Consider the following 15,786-nt stretch of genomic DNA (forward strand, 5'->3'; position numbering starts at 1 on the left):
TCATTCTCTTCAGAAGAGGAAAACTCATCAGAGCTCATGAATGGCATAAGGAGGTTCAATGGAATCTCTATGGTCTCTAGATGAGCCTCAGAGTCCTTTGGTTCCTTAGAGGGAAGCTCCTTATTGACCACTGGACGTCCCAGGAGGTCTTCCTCCTTGGGATTCACGTCCTCCTCTCCCTCATTGGGTTCGGCCATTTTGGTTATGTCAATGGCCTTGCACTCTCCTTTTGGATTTTCTTCTGTATTACTTGAGAGAGTACTAGGAGGGATTTTAGTGATCTTCTTACTCAGCTGGCCCACTTGTGCTTCCAAATTTCTAATAGAAGACCTTGTTTCATTCATGAAACTTACAGTGGCCTTAGATAGATCAGAGACTAAGTTTGCTAAATTAGAAGTATTTTGTTCAGAGTTCTCTGTCTGTTGCTGAGTGGATGATGAAAAAGGTTTATTATTGTTAAACTTGTTTCTTCCACCATTATTAAAGCCTTGTTGAGGCTTTTGATCCTTCCATGAGAAATTTGGATGATTTTTCCATGATGAGTTATAGGTGTTTCCATAAGGTTCACCTAAGTAATTCACCTCTGCTATTGCAGGGTTCTCAGGATCATAAGCTTCTTCTTCAGAAGATGCCTCTTGAGTACTGTTGGATGCAGCTTGCATTCCATTCAGACTCTGAGAAATCATATTGACTTGCTGAGTCAATATTTTGTTCTGAGCCAATATGGCATTCAGAGTATCAACCTCAAGAACTCCCTTCTTCATAGGCGTCCCATTATTCACAGGATTCCTTTCAGAAGTGTACATGAACTGGTTATTTGCAACCATGTCAATGAGTTCTTGAGCTTCTGCAGGCGTTTTCTTCAGGTGAATGGATCCACCTGCAGAGGTATCCAATGACATCTTAGATAACTCAGACAGACCATCATAGAATATATCCAGGATGGTCCATTCTGAAAGCATGTCAGAAGGACACTTTTTGGTCAGTCCTTTGTATCTCTCCCAAGCTTCATAGAGGGATTCACCTTCTTTCTGTCTGAAGGTTTGAACATCCACTCTAAGCTTGCTCAGCTTTTGAGGAGGAAAGAACTTGGCTAAGAAAGCCTTGACCAGCTTATCCCAAGAGTTCAGGCTATCTCTGGGTTGAGAGTCCAACCACACTCTAGCTCTGTCTCTTACAGCAAAAGGGAAAAGCATGAGCCTGTAGACTTCAGGATCTTCTCCATTAGTCTTAACAGTATCACATATCTGCAAGAATTCAGTTAAGAACTGAAAAGGATCTTCAGATGGAAGTCCATGAAACTTGCAGTTCTGCTGCATCAGAGAAACTAATTGAGGTTTCAGCTCAAAGTTGTTTGCTCCAATGGCAGGAATGGAGATGCTTCTTCCATGTAAATTGGAATTAGGTGCAGTAAAGTCACCAAGCATTCTCGTTGCATTATTATTATTTTCGGCTGCCATCTCCTCTTCCTGTTCGAAAATTTCTGAAAGGTTATCTCTGGATTGTTGTATTTTAGCTTCTCTTAGTTTTCTCTTCAGAGTCCTTTCAGGTTCTGGATCTGCATCAACAAGAATATTATTGTCCTTGCTCTTGCTCATATGACAAAGAAGAGGGCACAGAAAAAAAAATAATAATAATATGGATCCTTTATACCACAGTATAGAGGTCCTTGTGTTAGTAGAAGAAAAGAAGAAAAAATCTGAACTCAGAGAAAGAGAGGGTTCAGATTTTTGGTGGTGTGAGGAAGAGATGTTAGTAGATGAATAAATAAATAGAAGGGGATGAGAGAGAAGGAATTTTCGAAAATAATTTTTGAAAAAGAGTTAGTGATTTTTGAAAATAGTTTTTGAAAAATGTTAGTAATTTTCGAAAATTAAGATTTAAAAATTAAAATAATTAGTTAATTAAAAAGAGATTTTTGAAAAAGAGGGAAGATATTTTCGAAAATTAGAGAGAGAGTTAGTTAGGTGGTTTTGAAAAAGATAAGAAACAAACAAAAAGTTAGTTAGTTAGTTAAAACAAATTTTGAAAAGATAAGAAGTTAGGAAGTTAGAAAAGATATTTTGAAATCAAATTTTTGAAAAGGATAAGATAAGAAGATATTTTTGAAAAGATATGATAGAAATTAGTTTTTGAAAAAGATTTGAATTTTTAAAATCACAATTAATGACTTGATTCACAAGAAATCACAAGATATGATTCTAGAACTTAAAGTTTGAATCTTTCTTAACAAGGAAGTAACAAACTTGAAATTTTTGAATCAGAACATTAATTGTTATTGTTATTTTCGAAAATTTGATATAAAAATAAGAAAAAGATTTTTGAAAAATATTTTTGGAATTTTCGAAAATAAAATAAATTTGAAAAAGATTTGATTTTTGAAAAAGATTTTGAAAAAGATGAGATTTTTAAATTGAAAATTTGATTTGACTCATAAAAACAACTAAATTTTAAAAATTTTTGAAAAAGTCAATCCAAATTTTCGAAATTTTAAGAGAAAAATGGGAAGATATTTTTTTGATTTTTTAATTTTTTTAATGATGAGAGAGAAAAACAAGAAAAATGATGCAATGCATGAGAATTTTAGATCAAAACATGTGATGCATGCAAGAATGCTATGAATGTCAAGATGAACACCAAGAACACTATGAAGATCATGATGAACATCAAGAACACATTTTTGAAAAATTTTTAATGCAAAGAAAACATGCAAGACACCAAACTTAGAATTCTTTAATGCTTAGACACTAAGAATTCAAGAATGCATATGAAAAACAAGAAAAGACACAAAACATGAAATGATCAAGATCAAATAAGAAGACTTACCAAGAACAACTTGAAGATCATGATGAACACTATGAATGCATGAATTTTCGAAAAATGCAAGATGCATATGCAAGTGACACCAAACTTATGATATGACTCAAGACTCAAACAAGAAACACAAAAAATATTTTTGATTTTTATGATTTTCTAATTTTTTTGTATTTTTTTTTCGAAAATTATTATGAAAAAGAAAAATAAGGATTCCAAAATTTTTAATATGAATTCCAGGAATCTTGCATTCTTAGTCTAAAGCTTCAGTCCAGGAATTAGACATGGCTCGCTAGCCAGCCAAGCTTTCAATGAAAGCTCCGGTCCAAAACACTAGACATGGCCAATGGCCAGCCAAGCTACAGCATGTAAATCAGGAACAGCAGCAGGTGGATTAACAACAACTAGCTTGCTCTTGATAACAAATTGCAAGCCTCAGTCCAAAAGAATTTAGACATGGCTTTACAGCCAGCCAGGCTTCACATGCTTCATGAAACACTAGAATTCATTCTTTAAAAATTTTGAATAAAATTTTTTTCGAAAACACAAGAAAAAATTTTTTGAAAGAATTTTGAAAACATTTTTTTTGAAAAATAAAACAAAAAAATTACCTAATCTGAGCAACAAGATGAATCGTCAGTTGTCCAAACTCAAACAATCCCCGGCAACGGCGCCAAAAACTTGGTGCGCAGAAATTGTGATTACACTTTAATTATGTAAAATTCATCGCTCTTTCTTTCCCTGGTAATGGCGCCAAAAACATGATGCCAATACCATGGTTCACAACTTCGCACAACTAACCAGCAAGTGCACTGGGTCGTCCAAGTAATACCTTACGTGAGTAAGGGTCGAATCCCACGGAGATTGTTGGTATGAAGCAAGCTATGGTCACCTTGTAAATCTCAGTCAGGTGGATATAAAATAGTAATGGGTTTTCGAAAATAAATAATAGAATAGGGATAGAGGTACTTATGTAAATCATTGGCAGGAATTTCAGATAAGCGAATGGAGATGCTTTTCGTTCCTCTGAACCTCTGCTTTCCTGCTATCTTCATCCAATCAGTCTTACTCATTTCCATGGCTGGCTTTATGTGATACATCACCATTGTCAATGGCTACTTTCGGTCTTCTCTCGGGAAAATGATCCAAATGCCCTGTCACGGCACGGCTAATCGTCTGGAGGCATCACCCTTGTCAATGGCTTCATCTTATCCTCTCAGTGAAAATGGTCAACGCACCGTGTCACGGCACGGCTATTCATCTGTCGGTTCTCGATCATGCTGGAATAGGATTTACTATCCTTTTGCGTTTGTCACTACGCCCAGCAATCGCGAGTTTGGAGCTCGTCACAGTCATTCAATCATTGAATCCTACTCGGAATACCACAGACAAGGTTTAGACCTTCCAGATTCTCTTGAATGCCGCCATCATTCTAGCTTACACCACGAAGATTCTGATTAGGAGATCTAAGAGATACTCATTCAGTCGAAGGTAGAATGGGAGTGGTTGTCAGGCATACGTTCATAGGGAATGATGATGATTGTCACGTTCATCACATTCAGGTTGAAGAGCGAATGAATATCTTAGAAGCGAAATAAGATGAATTGAATAGAAAACAGTAGTACTTTGCATTAATCTTTGAGGAACAGCAGAGCTCCACACCTTAATCTATGGAGTGTAGAAACTCTACCGTTAAAAATACATAAGTGAAAGGTCCAGGCATGGCCGAGATGGCCAGCCCCCTAAAACGTGATCAATAGTCTCCTAAGATGAACAATGGATTAAAACTGAGACCAAAGATGTCTAATACAATAGTAAAAGGTCCTATTTATAATAAACTAGCTACTAGGGTTTATAGAAGTAAGTAATTGATGCATAAATCCACTTCCGGGGCCCACTTGGTGTGTGCTTGGGCTGAGCTTGAGTGTTGCATGTGTAGAGGTCCTTCTTGGAGTTGAACGCCAGCTTTTGTGCCAGTTTGGGCGTTCAACTCTGGTTTTGGATCCTTTTCTGGCGCTGGACGCCAGAATTGGGCAGAGAGCTGGCGTTGAATGCCATTTTGCGTCGTCTATTTTTGGCCAAAGTATAGACTATTATATTTCTGGAAAGCCCTGGATGTCCACTTTTCAACGCAATTGGAAGTGCGCCATTTTGAGTTCTGTAGCTCCAGAAAATCCATTTTGAGTGCATGGAGGTCAGAATCCAACAGCATCAGCAGTCCTTCTTCAACCTTTGAATCTGATTTCTGCTCAAGTCCCTCAATTTCAGCCAGAAAATACCTGAAATCACAGAAAAACACACAAACTCATAGTAAAGTCCAGAAATGTGAATTTAACATAAAAACTAATGAAAACATCCCTAAAAGTAACTAGATCCTACTAAAAACATACTAAAAACAATGCCAAAAAGCGTATAAATTATCCGCTCATCATTCTGGATCCCTTATTGGGACTACTAATACTGCTAATTTGATATTGCACATAACTTATTTTTTCTGTTTGGTTAAAATACATTTGTGTTGGACAAAATTGACCAAAAAATATATAAAAAAGAGGGTATATTGAAGTGGAAATCATTTTCTTGGATGATGCCAGTAAGTGTCTAAGTGAGGTCTAATTTAGAGCAGCAAAAATGGTGGACAAGAAAGATTAACAGAAAGTTAAAGCCAAAAATTATGAGCTCATGCTTAATTTACAACTAGGAATAAGGTACATCAATTAGATTATTTGTATGACTTTTGAACTATTTGATTACTGTGTTTTAACTGTTGCCTGATTTTCTTTGGGTTATTTCATAGGCATTCTGTTGCAAGACCTGCTCCATCAACATCACTTGATCTGAAGCCTTCAGCTTTTGATCCAAAGGAGAAAGTGTGGACAAGATTTCCACCTGAAGGATCCAAGTACACGCCACTGCATCCATCACCCAAATTTAAGTAGAAGGATTACTGTCCAGTAGTTTTTAGGTCAGCTCTCTTAATTTGTTGTTGCCACAAAGTTATTTATCCACATTGTACAGTTCTTCAACAAAAGTGTAATTTTGGAATAAAGAATACTCTTGATTTATACTAACTTGTGCATCTCACTCTAATCTCAAGGCTCTTAGGAAGCTATTCAAGGTGGATCCAGTTGATTACATGTTATCCATATGCGGAAATGAAGCTCTTCGCGAACTTTGCTCCCCTAGAAAAAGTGGAAGCCTCTTTTACTTGACGAATGACGACCGCTACATGACTAAGACAATGAAGAAAGCTGAAGTAAAAATGAGTTCAATCTTGTCATGGTATACTTTCAATTAATTTCTTATAAAACATGCCAGGAAAGCATGATGTTATCTGATATTGTTATGCCGGATTTCGTTACAGGCTCTCTTGAGAATGCTTCCTGCCTGCTACACTCATTTTTGAACCTATCAAAATACAATGTGACAAAGTATTATGGTTTGCATTGTGTCAAATCAACTGGACATATCCAAAAAAAGGTACATTTCCTATAGTGAGTGTCAACATAACAAAAACTTATACAAAAAATGAGGCCTCATTCTTTATTTCTTTCACTAATTAAGTTGATCAAAGCTTCAGAGTTTAGAGCGGTTGATATTAACTAATGCACATTCATATAGGATAACATAACTCTCTAGTTTAACAGAACTATGAAATGTGAGATATAATCTTTAGAATTTGAACATAATAAATACCATGTTTGATTTTTCAGGTTCGATTTGTAACACCTACCACACAAAGTCTTATGCTTAAGTCATAAAACAGAGGTGGTGAGGTATTACAACCTCTAAAAGTGAAATTATATATATAGTATAAGTGAAAAATGGGTTTATCTAGGAGCCTATTTAAGAAAAGTTAAAAACAAGGCGTTAAACAATGCATGTTTCTATTTAACGCCTTGTTTTTAACTTTTCTTAAAAAGGCTCCTAGATAAACCCCTTTTTCACTTATACTATATGTATAATTTCACTTTTAGATGTCGTAATACCTCACTACCTCTATTTAATGACTTAAGTATAAGACTCTGTGTGGTAGGGTGCTACAAATCGAACCTGGTAAATCAAACATGGTATTATTATGTTCAAATTCTAAAGATTATATCTCACATTTCATAGTTCTGTTAAACTAGAGAGTTATGTTATGATAATGATAAATAATGAACTTGAGATTGAATTGAGATATGAATTGATAAAATTGTGAATGTACAAGAGAGGGTATAAGGGTGGTAATGATAAATAGTGAGTGTTATTGGAGAGTGTGACAGGAACTATATCCCAAGAGTGTATTGGGCACTATATCCCTGGTAGACAGTGACTGTGGCTATGATTGATTAATTGAGGAAGTTCGAAATATTAAAACAGATATGAATGAATGAATGTGATTATGAGACATGATTGAGGAATGATTGATAATGTGAATATGTATGTTTTCTCTCTGTCTGTAAAGTGTGACAGGCACTATATCCCAAGAGCGTGGCGGGCGCTATATCCCAAGAGTGTGGGAGCACTTTACCCTGGAAAGTGAGTCGGGCACTATATCCCATGAGTGTGGCGGGCACTATATCCCAAGAGCGTGTCGGGCACTATATCCCAAGAGTGTGGGAACACTTTATCCCAGGAAATGCGACGGGCACTATATCCCTTGAGTGTGCCGGGCACTATATCCCGAGAGTGTGACAGACACTATATCTTAAGAATGTGGAGGCATGTCAGAGAGACGATATCCAAGTTAGCTGCCGAATGTGTCAAGTTCTGGCGATATAACCAATACATGAGCTGATGACCAATAGGAAAGGCATGCATCATATGCATCGATTTGTCTTGTTTGAATTTGCATTACTTGGGTTTGCCTATTTGTATATCTTTGCTTTCTTGCTATATAATTTTCTTGTTGTAACTACATTCTATTTGTGTTTTTTTTTTTGTCTGCATTATTTGTCTGTGTAGCTGAGGGGGCCCATGTCTGGCAGAGGAGTGACGAGGGCAGTCCCACCAGAATTTTGGAGGATTAGAGAAAGGCAGAAAATTGAAGGGATAAGTTGAAATTAAGTTAGAATTGAGTTAGAACATAATTAAATCATACTGAAAACTATGTAAAAACAATGCCAAAAAGCGTATAAATTATCCGCTCATCACAACACCAAACTTAAATTGTTGCTTGTCCCCAAGCAACTGAAAATCAAATAGGATAAAAAGAAGAGGATATACTATAAATTCCAAACTATCAATGAAACATAGCTCCAATTAAATGAGCGGGACTTGTATCTTTTTGCCTCTTGAATAGTTTTGGCATCTCACTTTATCCATTGAAGTTCGGAATGATTGGCATCTATAGGAACTTAGAATTCAGATAGTGTTATTGATTCTCCTGTTTCAGTATGTTGATTCTTGAACACAGCTACTTTATGAGTCTTGGCCGTGGCCCTAAGCACTTTGTTTTCCAGTATTACCACCGGATACATAAATGCCACAGACACATAACTGGGTGAACCTTTTCAGATTGTGACTCAGCTTTGCTAAAATCCCCAATTAGAGGTGTCCAGGGTTCTTAAGCACACTCTTCTTTTTGATTTGGATCTTGACTTTAACCGCTCAGTCTCAAGTTTTCACTTGACACCTTCACGCCACAAGCACATGGTTAGGGACAGCTTGGTTTAGCCGCTTAGTGTAAGACCCAGAATCTTTGAAAAGTCTTTTTATGATCAAGTCTCAAATCATATAGTTATTTATAGCCTTAATTTTCAGAAATTATTTTATTAAAGATAATTAAGGCAAGTTTTGATTTATTGAATTTGAGATAAGTTATGGTTATTATCCAATTTTACAATTATTAGATTATTTTCTATATTTAAATCATATAGTTGGTAGTTGTGAAATAAAAAGGATTTTTATATGATTTTGGACTAAATAATTAATATGTTAGAATATTGATATTACTGTTTTGGAAAATGAAGAAAATAAGTATATTATTTCTAATTATTTGGTGGGGACATTTTATTGAAAATAATTTATGAAATTGATGAGTAAATAGTATTTTTATACATTATTATTAATGGATTAGAATTTATTTCTAATTACTATAATATCCCTATTTTTATTTGAAATTACAAAAGTAACCCTAACCCTAATTTTTGAAAATGAAACCCTAACCCATGACCCGGTTTCCTCACAACTGCTGCATCCCTCCCTTCTAACAGTAGCACACACGATTTCATTCTTCTTCTTCCATGAAAGGAAAGAGGCAGAAGCAGAAAACGGAGAGAAGGGGAAAGGGACTACCGATCTGAGGAGAGATGAAGGACGGCGCCGGCGGGCGTCACTGCCGCCGCGCCGCCGTGTTGTACCGGAGAGGATGAGAGAGCGAAGAACATATCCGAGAGGGGAGGAGGGCGACGTAGCCGCCGAGCCATCACCGTGCCGATCGTCTTCCTCGCCGCTAGTGCCGTCGTTGTCACCCTCGATGGAGGAGAGAGGGGAGAGCGCTCGCGAGGAGCTACTGCAGAAGCCACCGCGCGTTGCTGCTGCGGCCTAACCGCGTCGCCGCCGACCGTAAAGTTGCCGCCGATTTGTCGCGCGAGGAGCTCGTGCCGTCGCCGATCATCCTTGCGCTGCGTCGGAGGCAGACCTGCGAACTGAAGGGAGCACGACCCATAGCCACAGACAAAGCAGAAAGGACGCGCGCGGGAGGTTGAAGCCGCCGCTGTCACCGTCGCTGCCGTGAATGGGGGTCGTTGCCATCGCCCTGCATGCCGGCGCCGTACACCACATCGCCGGAGGGCCAGAACGCGATGGAGGAGAAGCCTACCTTCGGCACTGCCTTTCACTACCACCTACCTCTGCCACCACCAACCTGCTGCTCCGCGGTGCTTAGCTGGCGCTTCTGATACTATCGCCGGAGTTCTGAGGCCACCGGAGCCACCGCCGGAGCTTCTGGCTACTTCTGCCATCGCTGGAAAACTCTACCGGTAAGGGCTTTGAACTTGGTTTTCATTCGTTTAAGATTCCGGAAGCTTTATCGCCTCTGTATGTGGGTTTCAGTTACCAACGCCAGAGTCCGGTCGCCGCTGTCGTTTGAGGTGGCTACCGGGCTGCCGCCGAACCGGTTCAGAGACCGCCGCTGTTCGGTTCAGCCGTTCCTTCTTCGTTTTGGTAAGTAAGTATGTTTCGGAAAGCCTCGCGTTAGTATTTCGTTGTGTTTGGTTAATGAATATGAATTTTGGTAACGTGGAGTCGGGTCCTGATTATTATATGTTACGATTAGTGTTGCTATGGTTATTGCAAAAGTGGCTGGGAGCTGAGGTTTTGGTTGCCGTCAGTTCGGGTTGAGGCGGAAAGGACTCTGTGAGGCGTTTGGGTTATGAAATTGCGTTTTGAGGTAGGGGCGCTTTCCAAAAACTATATTCTTATATGTTGGAATTATTACATATGGATACTGATGTGAGAGAATGTGTATTTGGTGATTGTATCGGCCTTATGTATGGTTTGATTTGCCTTGGTTGATTATGAACGTCTGTTGGTTGAATTGTGTGGTTTTGTGAAATGGAATGCTTTTCAAGTTGATTCTTTTAAAGCTTTGAGATCGCGTTTAATCCGTTGAGAATTGGTTTGAGTTAATTTTCTTGAGAATGTGAAAAATAGAATCCACCCTTGAATTCAACCTGGCTTGCTTTAAATGATCTGGTTTTTGATACATGGTTGTTACTAAACCGTTTCCTTGAAACTTTAGAAATGAGTTTATTCGGCTGATAATGATTTGATTTTGAAACGGTTTTCTTGAAATATAGTATTGAGATTGACTGTTGGATTTTGGCTTGCCTTTGAATTGATTTTGGATTTTGGGCTGTTGGAAAAGGATTGTGGAATGGTTTTGTTGGGACCCGAACCGGGTGGCAAAGTCCAAGTTTTAGGGGAGATGCTGCCGGAATTTCTATAAAATCCAAGTCTTTATTGAAATGTTGTTTGGAAAAATGATGAGTTACTATTTTATTTGAATTATCAAGAAAAGGATGATTCATGCTTTTGAAATGAATTATTAAAGAGGAAATTGTGATTTAGTCTTGCTTCTTAAGAAAGGCATTGTATCTCTTTCAGGAGAAAGTTATTTAGATGAAACTTATGTTTTAAATCTGTTTTAAATGTGACAAGGGCAATGCCTTTGAATTTGACTTGAGGGTTTCAATTAGAGGAGTTTCAATGACGTTGAAAGAACCTAAATGTCTATTGACAAGTTTCATTTTGAAATGTTTTGAGAAAGGTTTTAAGTACTCTTTGAATTCCGAATTCTTGCAAGACTAAAACAATTTTAAACAGTTGAAACGCCTTAGAAATTATCATGGGGGATTGAATTTGGTTTTTCCTAAGTAAAGGAAACGGCTTGAAAGAAGTAAATGATTACGTGACTCGGTTTGGTTTAGATCCTATTTTATTACTCAAATTGGAAAGCCAAGGTTTTAATGATTTTAAATGAATTTGGCGAAATGAGTTATGCTATTCTCCCCTAAGGACTTGGGACCTTGCCAAGGAACTTTTGTTACAAAAATCCCATTGTTGGATGGGTGGTTTTGAATGTTTCAAAGGGAATCTTTAACTTTCCATGGTTTTGGAAGTTTTGGAAAGAGGAAGCCGAGAGTGGCTTGTTTTAAAAAGGGAACTTTCCTTGAGTAAAAGTGGCTTATGAGCTTGAGATAATTTGAGTAATGAGATCTTTAAAGCCAAGGCTGAAAATAGTTGAAACTTGATTTCAAAGTGAATGAATTGAGAAAAGTGATTTATGGCTTAAATACCGATTGATGAATTTGATAATGTTGAATGGTGGAAGTGCTATTTTGTTATAAGCCGGAAAGGCTGTATATGCTATTGAACTATGGCTGATTACCGAATGAGTTGTGGGCCGTATGGCTGATTATGAATTACGAGTTTAAGCCGAAGGGCTGTATTTATTGATAAATTGGCTGGTTCTGGATTGAACCGTGAGTCGGATGGCTGAGATGAATGTTGTATGTGAATATGTTTGTGTTTTCTCTCTGGTTGTAAGGGTGACAGGGCACCGATACCCTCTAATGGCGACAGGGCGCAGATACCCTCTAATGGCGACAGGGCGCAGATACCCTCTAATGGCGACAGGGCGCAGATACCCTCTAATGGTGACAGGGCACATATTCCTTCTAATGATATTAATGCGCAACAGAGAGACTGTGCCTGAGTTAGCTACCGAACACGTCGGGTTGGCTTGGTGACCGACGGATGATATCATCAGCCATTAGGGACAGGCATGCATCATATGCATTTATGTGACATTGGTTGGGTGTGCATATTATACTTGGTTTGCCTATGTGATTAATTGCTAACTGTTCTACCTGTAATAACTATTTGTTTGTGCTTGAACTTCCTATCTGTGTTTGCATCTGGGACCCTGTTGGATTGTGGTGATTGGTTGTTGGTTGGATTGTTTGGGCCTAGGACCGTGGTTGAATTGAGATGGACCGATGATTGGTTTCGGTTTTGTGTTTCTGATTTGAAAAAGTGTGAAATGCTAATTTGGTTCAGCATGGTAAACCTTTTTGAAAGGCTTTTGAGTTTTTGAGAATTGAATGGTTCCTCTTTCAGAAAGGATTTTCGACTTTACTTTTATTGAAAACTGTTGTTTTTGAAAAGAGGCATAAGAAGGTTATTAATCACTGGTACGGCTTATCTTCACATATCCTATTACAGTAATTCCCAAAAATCCTCTACTGAGAACCCTTTCGAGGATGATGTTCTCACCCCCCCTACATTTTTCCCCTTTCAGGATATGGCACAGAAGTCACGAAGAGTTTATTTAGTTGTTGAAATGCTCTGTATTGCTTTAGATTATGGTTTATTGTAACCTCGCCTTTATCTTGAGATATTTTGTAAGAGGGATAGGAATTGTATTGTCTAATGCTTGTAATATTATTTATATATATATATGTGTATATATATGGATGTACTCTTTATGAGTTGTTGTAAGTTGTATGGTATTTATGGATGTACGTTATCGAACGTAAGTATCTTTGGGAGCGGTATTGCGGTTTAAAGTTTTAAACAGGCTCATATTTTAGTATTAAATATTATAAGTGTTGTCGTAATGTCCGAGCTATCAGAGTCGCGCAGCCGGAAGTGTGAGCTTTGGTAGTTAGGGTGTTACACTTAGGCCAGGATTTTATTCCTTTAGGCCCTCCTATCCACTGATGCTCAAAGCCTTGGATCCTTTTTATTACCCTTGCCTTTTGGTTTTAAGGGCTATTGGATTTTTGCTCTTGCCTTTTGGTTTTAAGAGCTTTTGGCTTTTTCTGCTTGCTTTTTCTTTTTCTCTTTTTTTTCGCTATTTTTTCTTTTTCTTTTTTTTTTTTCGCAAGCTTTTGTATTCACTGCTTTTTCTTGCTTCAAGAATCATTTTTATTATTTTTTAGATTATCAAATAACATGTCTCCTTTTCATCATTCTTTCAAGAGCCAACATATTTAACATTCATAAACAACAACTTCAAAAGACATATGCACTGTTCAAGCATTCATTCAGAAAACAAAAAGTGTTACCACCACATCAAAATAATTAAACTAGTTTCAAGGATGAATTCGAAACCATGTACTTCTTGTTCTTTTGTAATTAAAATAGTTTTCATTCAAGAGAGGTGGTGGATTCATATTCATAGCTTTAAGGCATATACACTTAGACACTAATGATCATGTAATAAGACACAAATATAAATAAACATAAAGCTCAAAAATTGAAAAACAGGAAAACAAATAAACAAGGAGATTAAGGAATGAGTCCACCTTAGTGAGGGTGGCGTCTTCCTCTTCTTGAAGAACCAATGGTGCTCTTGAGCTCCTCTATGTCTCTTCCTTATCGTCCTTGCTCCTCCCTCATAGCTCTTTGATCTTCTCTAATTTCATGGAGGATGATGGAGTGCTCTTGGTGCTCCACCCTTAGTTGTCCCATGTTGAAACTTAATTCTCCTAGGGAAGTGTTGATTTGTTCCCAATAATTCTGTGGAGGAAAGTGCATCCCCTGAGGCATCTCAGGGATTTCATGGTGAGGAATCTCCTCATGCTCATGTTGAGGTCCATGATCTCTTATTTTCTCCATCCTTTTCTTAGTGATGGGCTTATCCTCTTCAATGAGGATGTCTCCCTCTATGTCAATTCCAGCTAAATTGCAGAGGTGGCATATGAGGTGAGGAAAGGCTAACCTTGCCCAAGTGGACGACTTGTCAGCCACCTTGTAAAGTTCTTGAGGTATAATCTCATGAACTTCCACCTCCTCTCCAATCATGATACTATAGATCATGATGGCCCGGTCTATAGTAACTTCAGACCGATTACTAGTAGGAATGATTGAGCGTTGAATGAACTCTAGCCATCCCCTAGCCACTGGTTTGAGGTCATGCCTTCTTAGTTGAACCGGCTTGCCTCTTGAGTCAATTTTCCATTGAGCTCCTTCCTCACATATGTCTATGAGGACTTGGTCTAACCTTTGATCAAAGTTGACCCTTCTTGTGTAGGGGCGTGCGTTCTCTTCCATCATTGGCAAGTTGAACGCCAGCCTTACATTTTCCGAACTGAAATCTAAGTATTTCCCCCAAACCATGGTAAGCCAATGCTTTGGATTTGGGTTCACACTTTGATCATGGTTCCTTGTGATCCATGCGTTTGCATAGAACTCTTGAACCATTAGGATCCTGACTTGTTGAATGGGGTTGGTGAGAACTTCCCAACCTCTTCTTTGGATCTCAAGTCGGATCTTCGGATACTCATTCCTTTTGAGCTTGAAAGGAACCTCAGGGATCACTTTCTTCTTGGCTACAACTTCATAGAAGTGGTCTTGATGGACCTTTGAGATGAATCTCTCCATCTCCCATGACTCAGAGGTGGAAGCAATTGCCTTCCCTTTCCTCTTTCTAGAGGTTTCTCTGGCCTTAGGTGCCATAAATGGTTATGCAAAAATAAAAAGCAATGCTTTTACCACACCAAACTTAAAATGTTTGCTCGTTCCCAAGCAAAAGAAAAAAGAAAAAAGTAGAAGAAGAAGAGAAATGGAGGAGAGGGAGAGAGAGTAGGTTTCGGCCAAGTGGAAGAAGAGAGGGTTGTGTTGTGTGAAATAGAAGAAGGAATGAGGGGTTTATATAGAAGTGGGGAGGGATTTAGGGTTTGGCCATTTAGAGTTGGGTTTGGGAGGGAAAATATTTTGAATTTGAAGGTAGGTGGGGTTTATGGGGAAGAGAAGATGGATGTGAGTGGTGAGGGGGTGATGGGAAAGAGTGATTGAAGTGATTGGTGAAGGGTATTTGGGGAAGAGAGTTATGAAAAGGTGTGAAAAGGAGAGAATAGGGTTAGGTGGGGATCCTGTGGGGTCCACAGATCCTGAGGTATCAAGGATTTTTTATCCCTGTACCCTTTAGACGTGTAAAATGCCCTATACATGCAATTCTGGCGTTTAACGCCACTTCCATGCTTGTTTCTGGCGTTAAACGCCAGCTCCATGCTTTTTTCTGGCGTTTAACGCCAGCTTTCCTCTGGGTGTAATCCTGGCGTTTAAACGCCATATTGCTGCTTCTTTCTGGCATTTAACGCCAGTTTCATGCTCTGTTCTGGCGTTAAACGCCAGCCAGATGCTCCTTACTAGCGTTTAAACGCCAGTAAGCTCTTCCTCCAGGGTGTGTTGTTTTCAATGCTGTTTTTCATTCTGTTTCTGATTTTTCAGTAGTTTTTGTGACTCCACATGATCATCAACCTAAAGAAAACATAAAATAACAAAGAGAAAATAAAATAAAATTTATTAAATAACATTGGGTTGCCTCCCAACAAGCGCTTCTTTAATGTCAATAGCTTGACAGTGAGCTCTCATAGAGCCTCACAGATGTTTAGAGTAAGGTTGGAACCTCTCAACACCAAACTTAGAGTTTGACTGTGGGGGCTTTGGTTGACTCTGCATTGAGAGAAGCTTTTCATG

General features: G+C 38.4%; 1 non-coding gene across 1 annotated transcript; it reads left to right on the forward strand.

The window, feature by feature from the left end:
- The first annotated feature begins 956 nt into the window (after positions 1-956).
- On the forward strand, positions 957-1,064 carry LOC148549154 (small nucleolar RNA R71). The gene has a single exon (XR_015898832.1). It is a non-coding gene; the product is annotated as a small nucleolar RNA R71 (small nucleolar RNA).
- Positions 1,065-15,786: the final 14,722 nt, after the last annotated feature.

This window comes from Arachis ipaensis, chromosome B8, assembly GCF_059453495.1.
Source record: "Arachis ipaensis isolate K30076 ecotype BB chromosome B8, ASM5945349v1, whole genome shotgun sequence".
NCBI classification, from domain to species: Eukaryota; Viridiplantae; Streptophyta; class Magnoliopsida; order Fabales; family Fabaceae; genus Arachis; species Arachis ipaensis.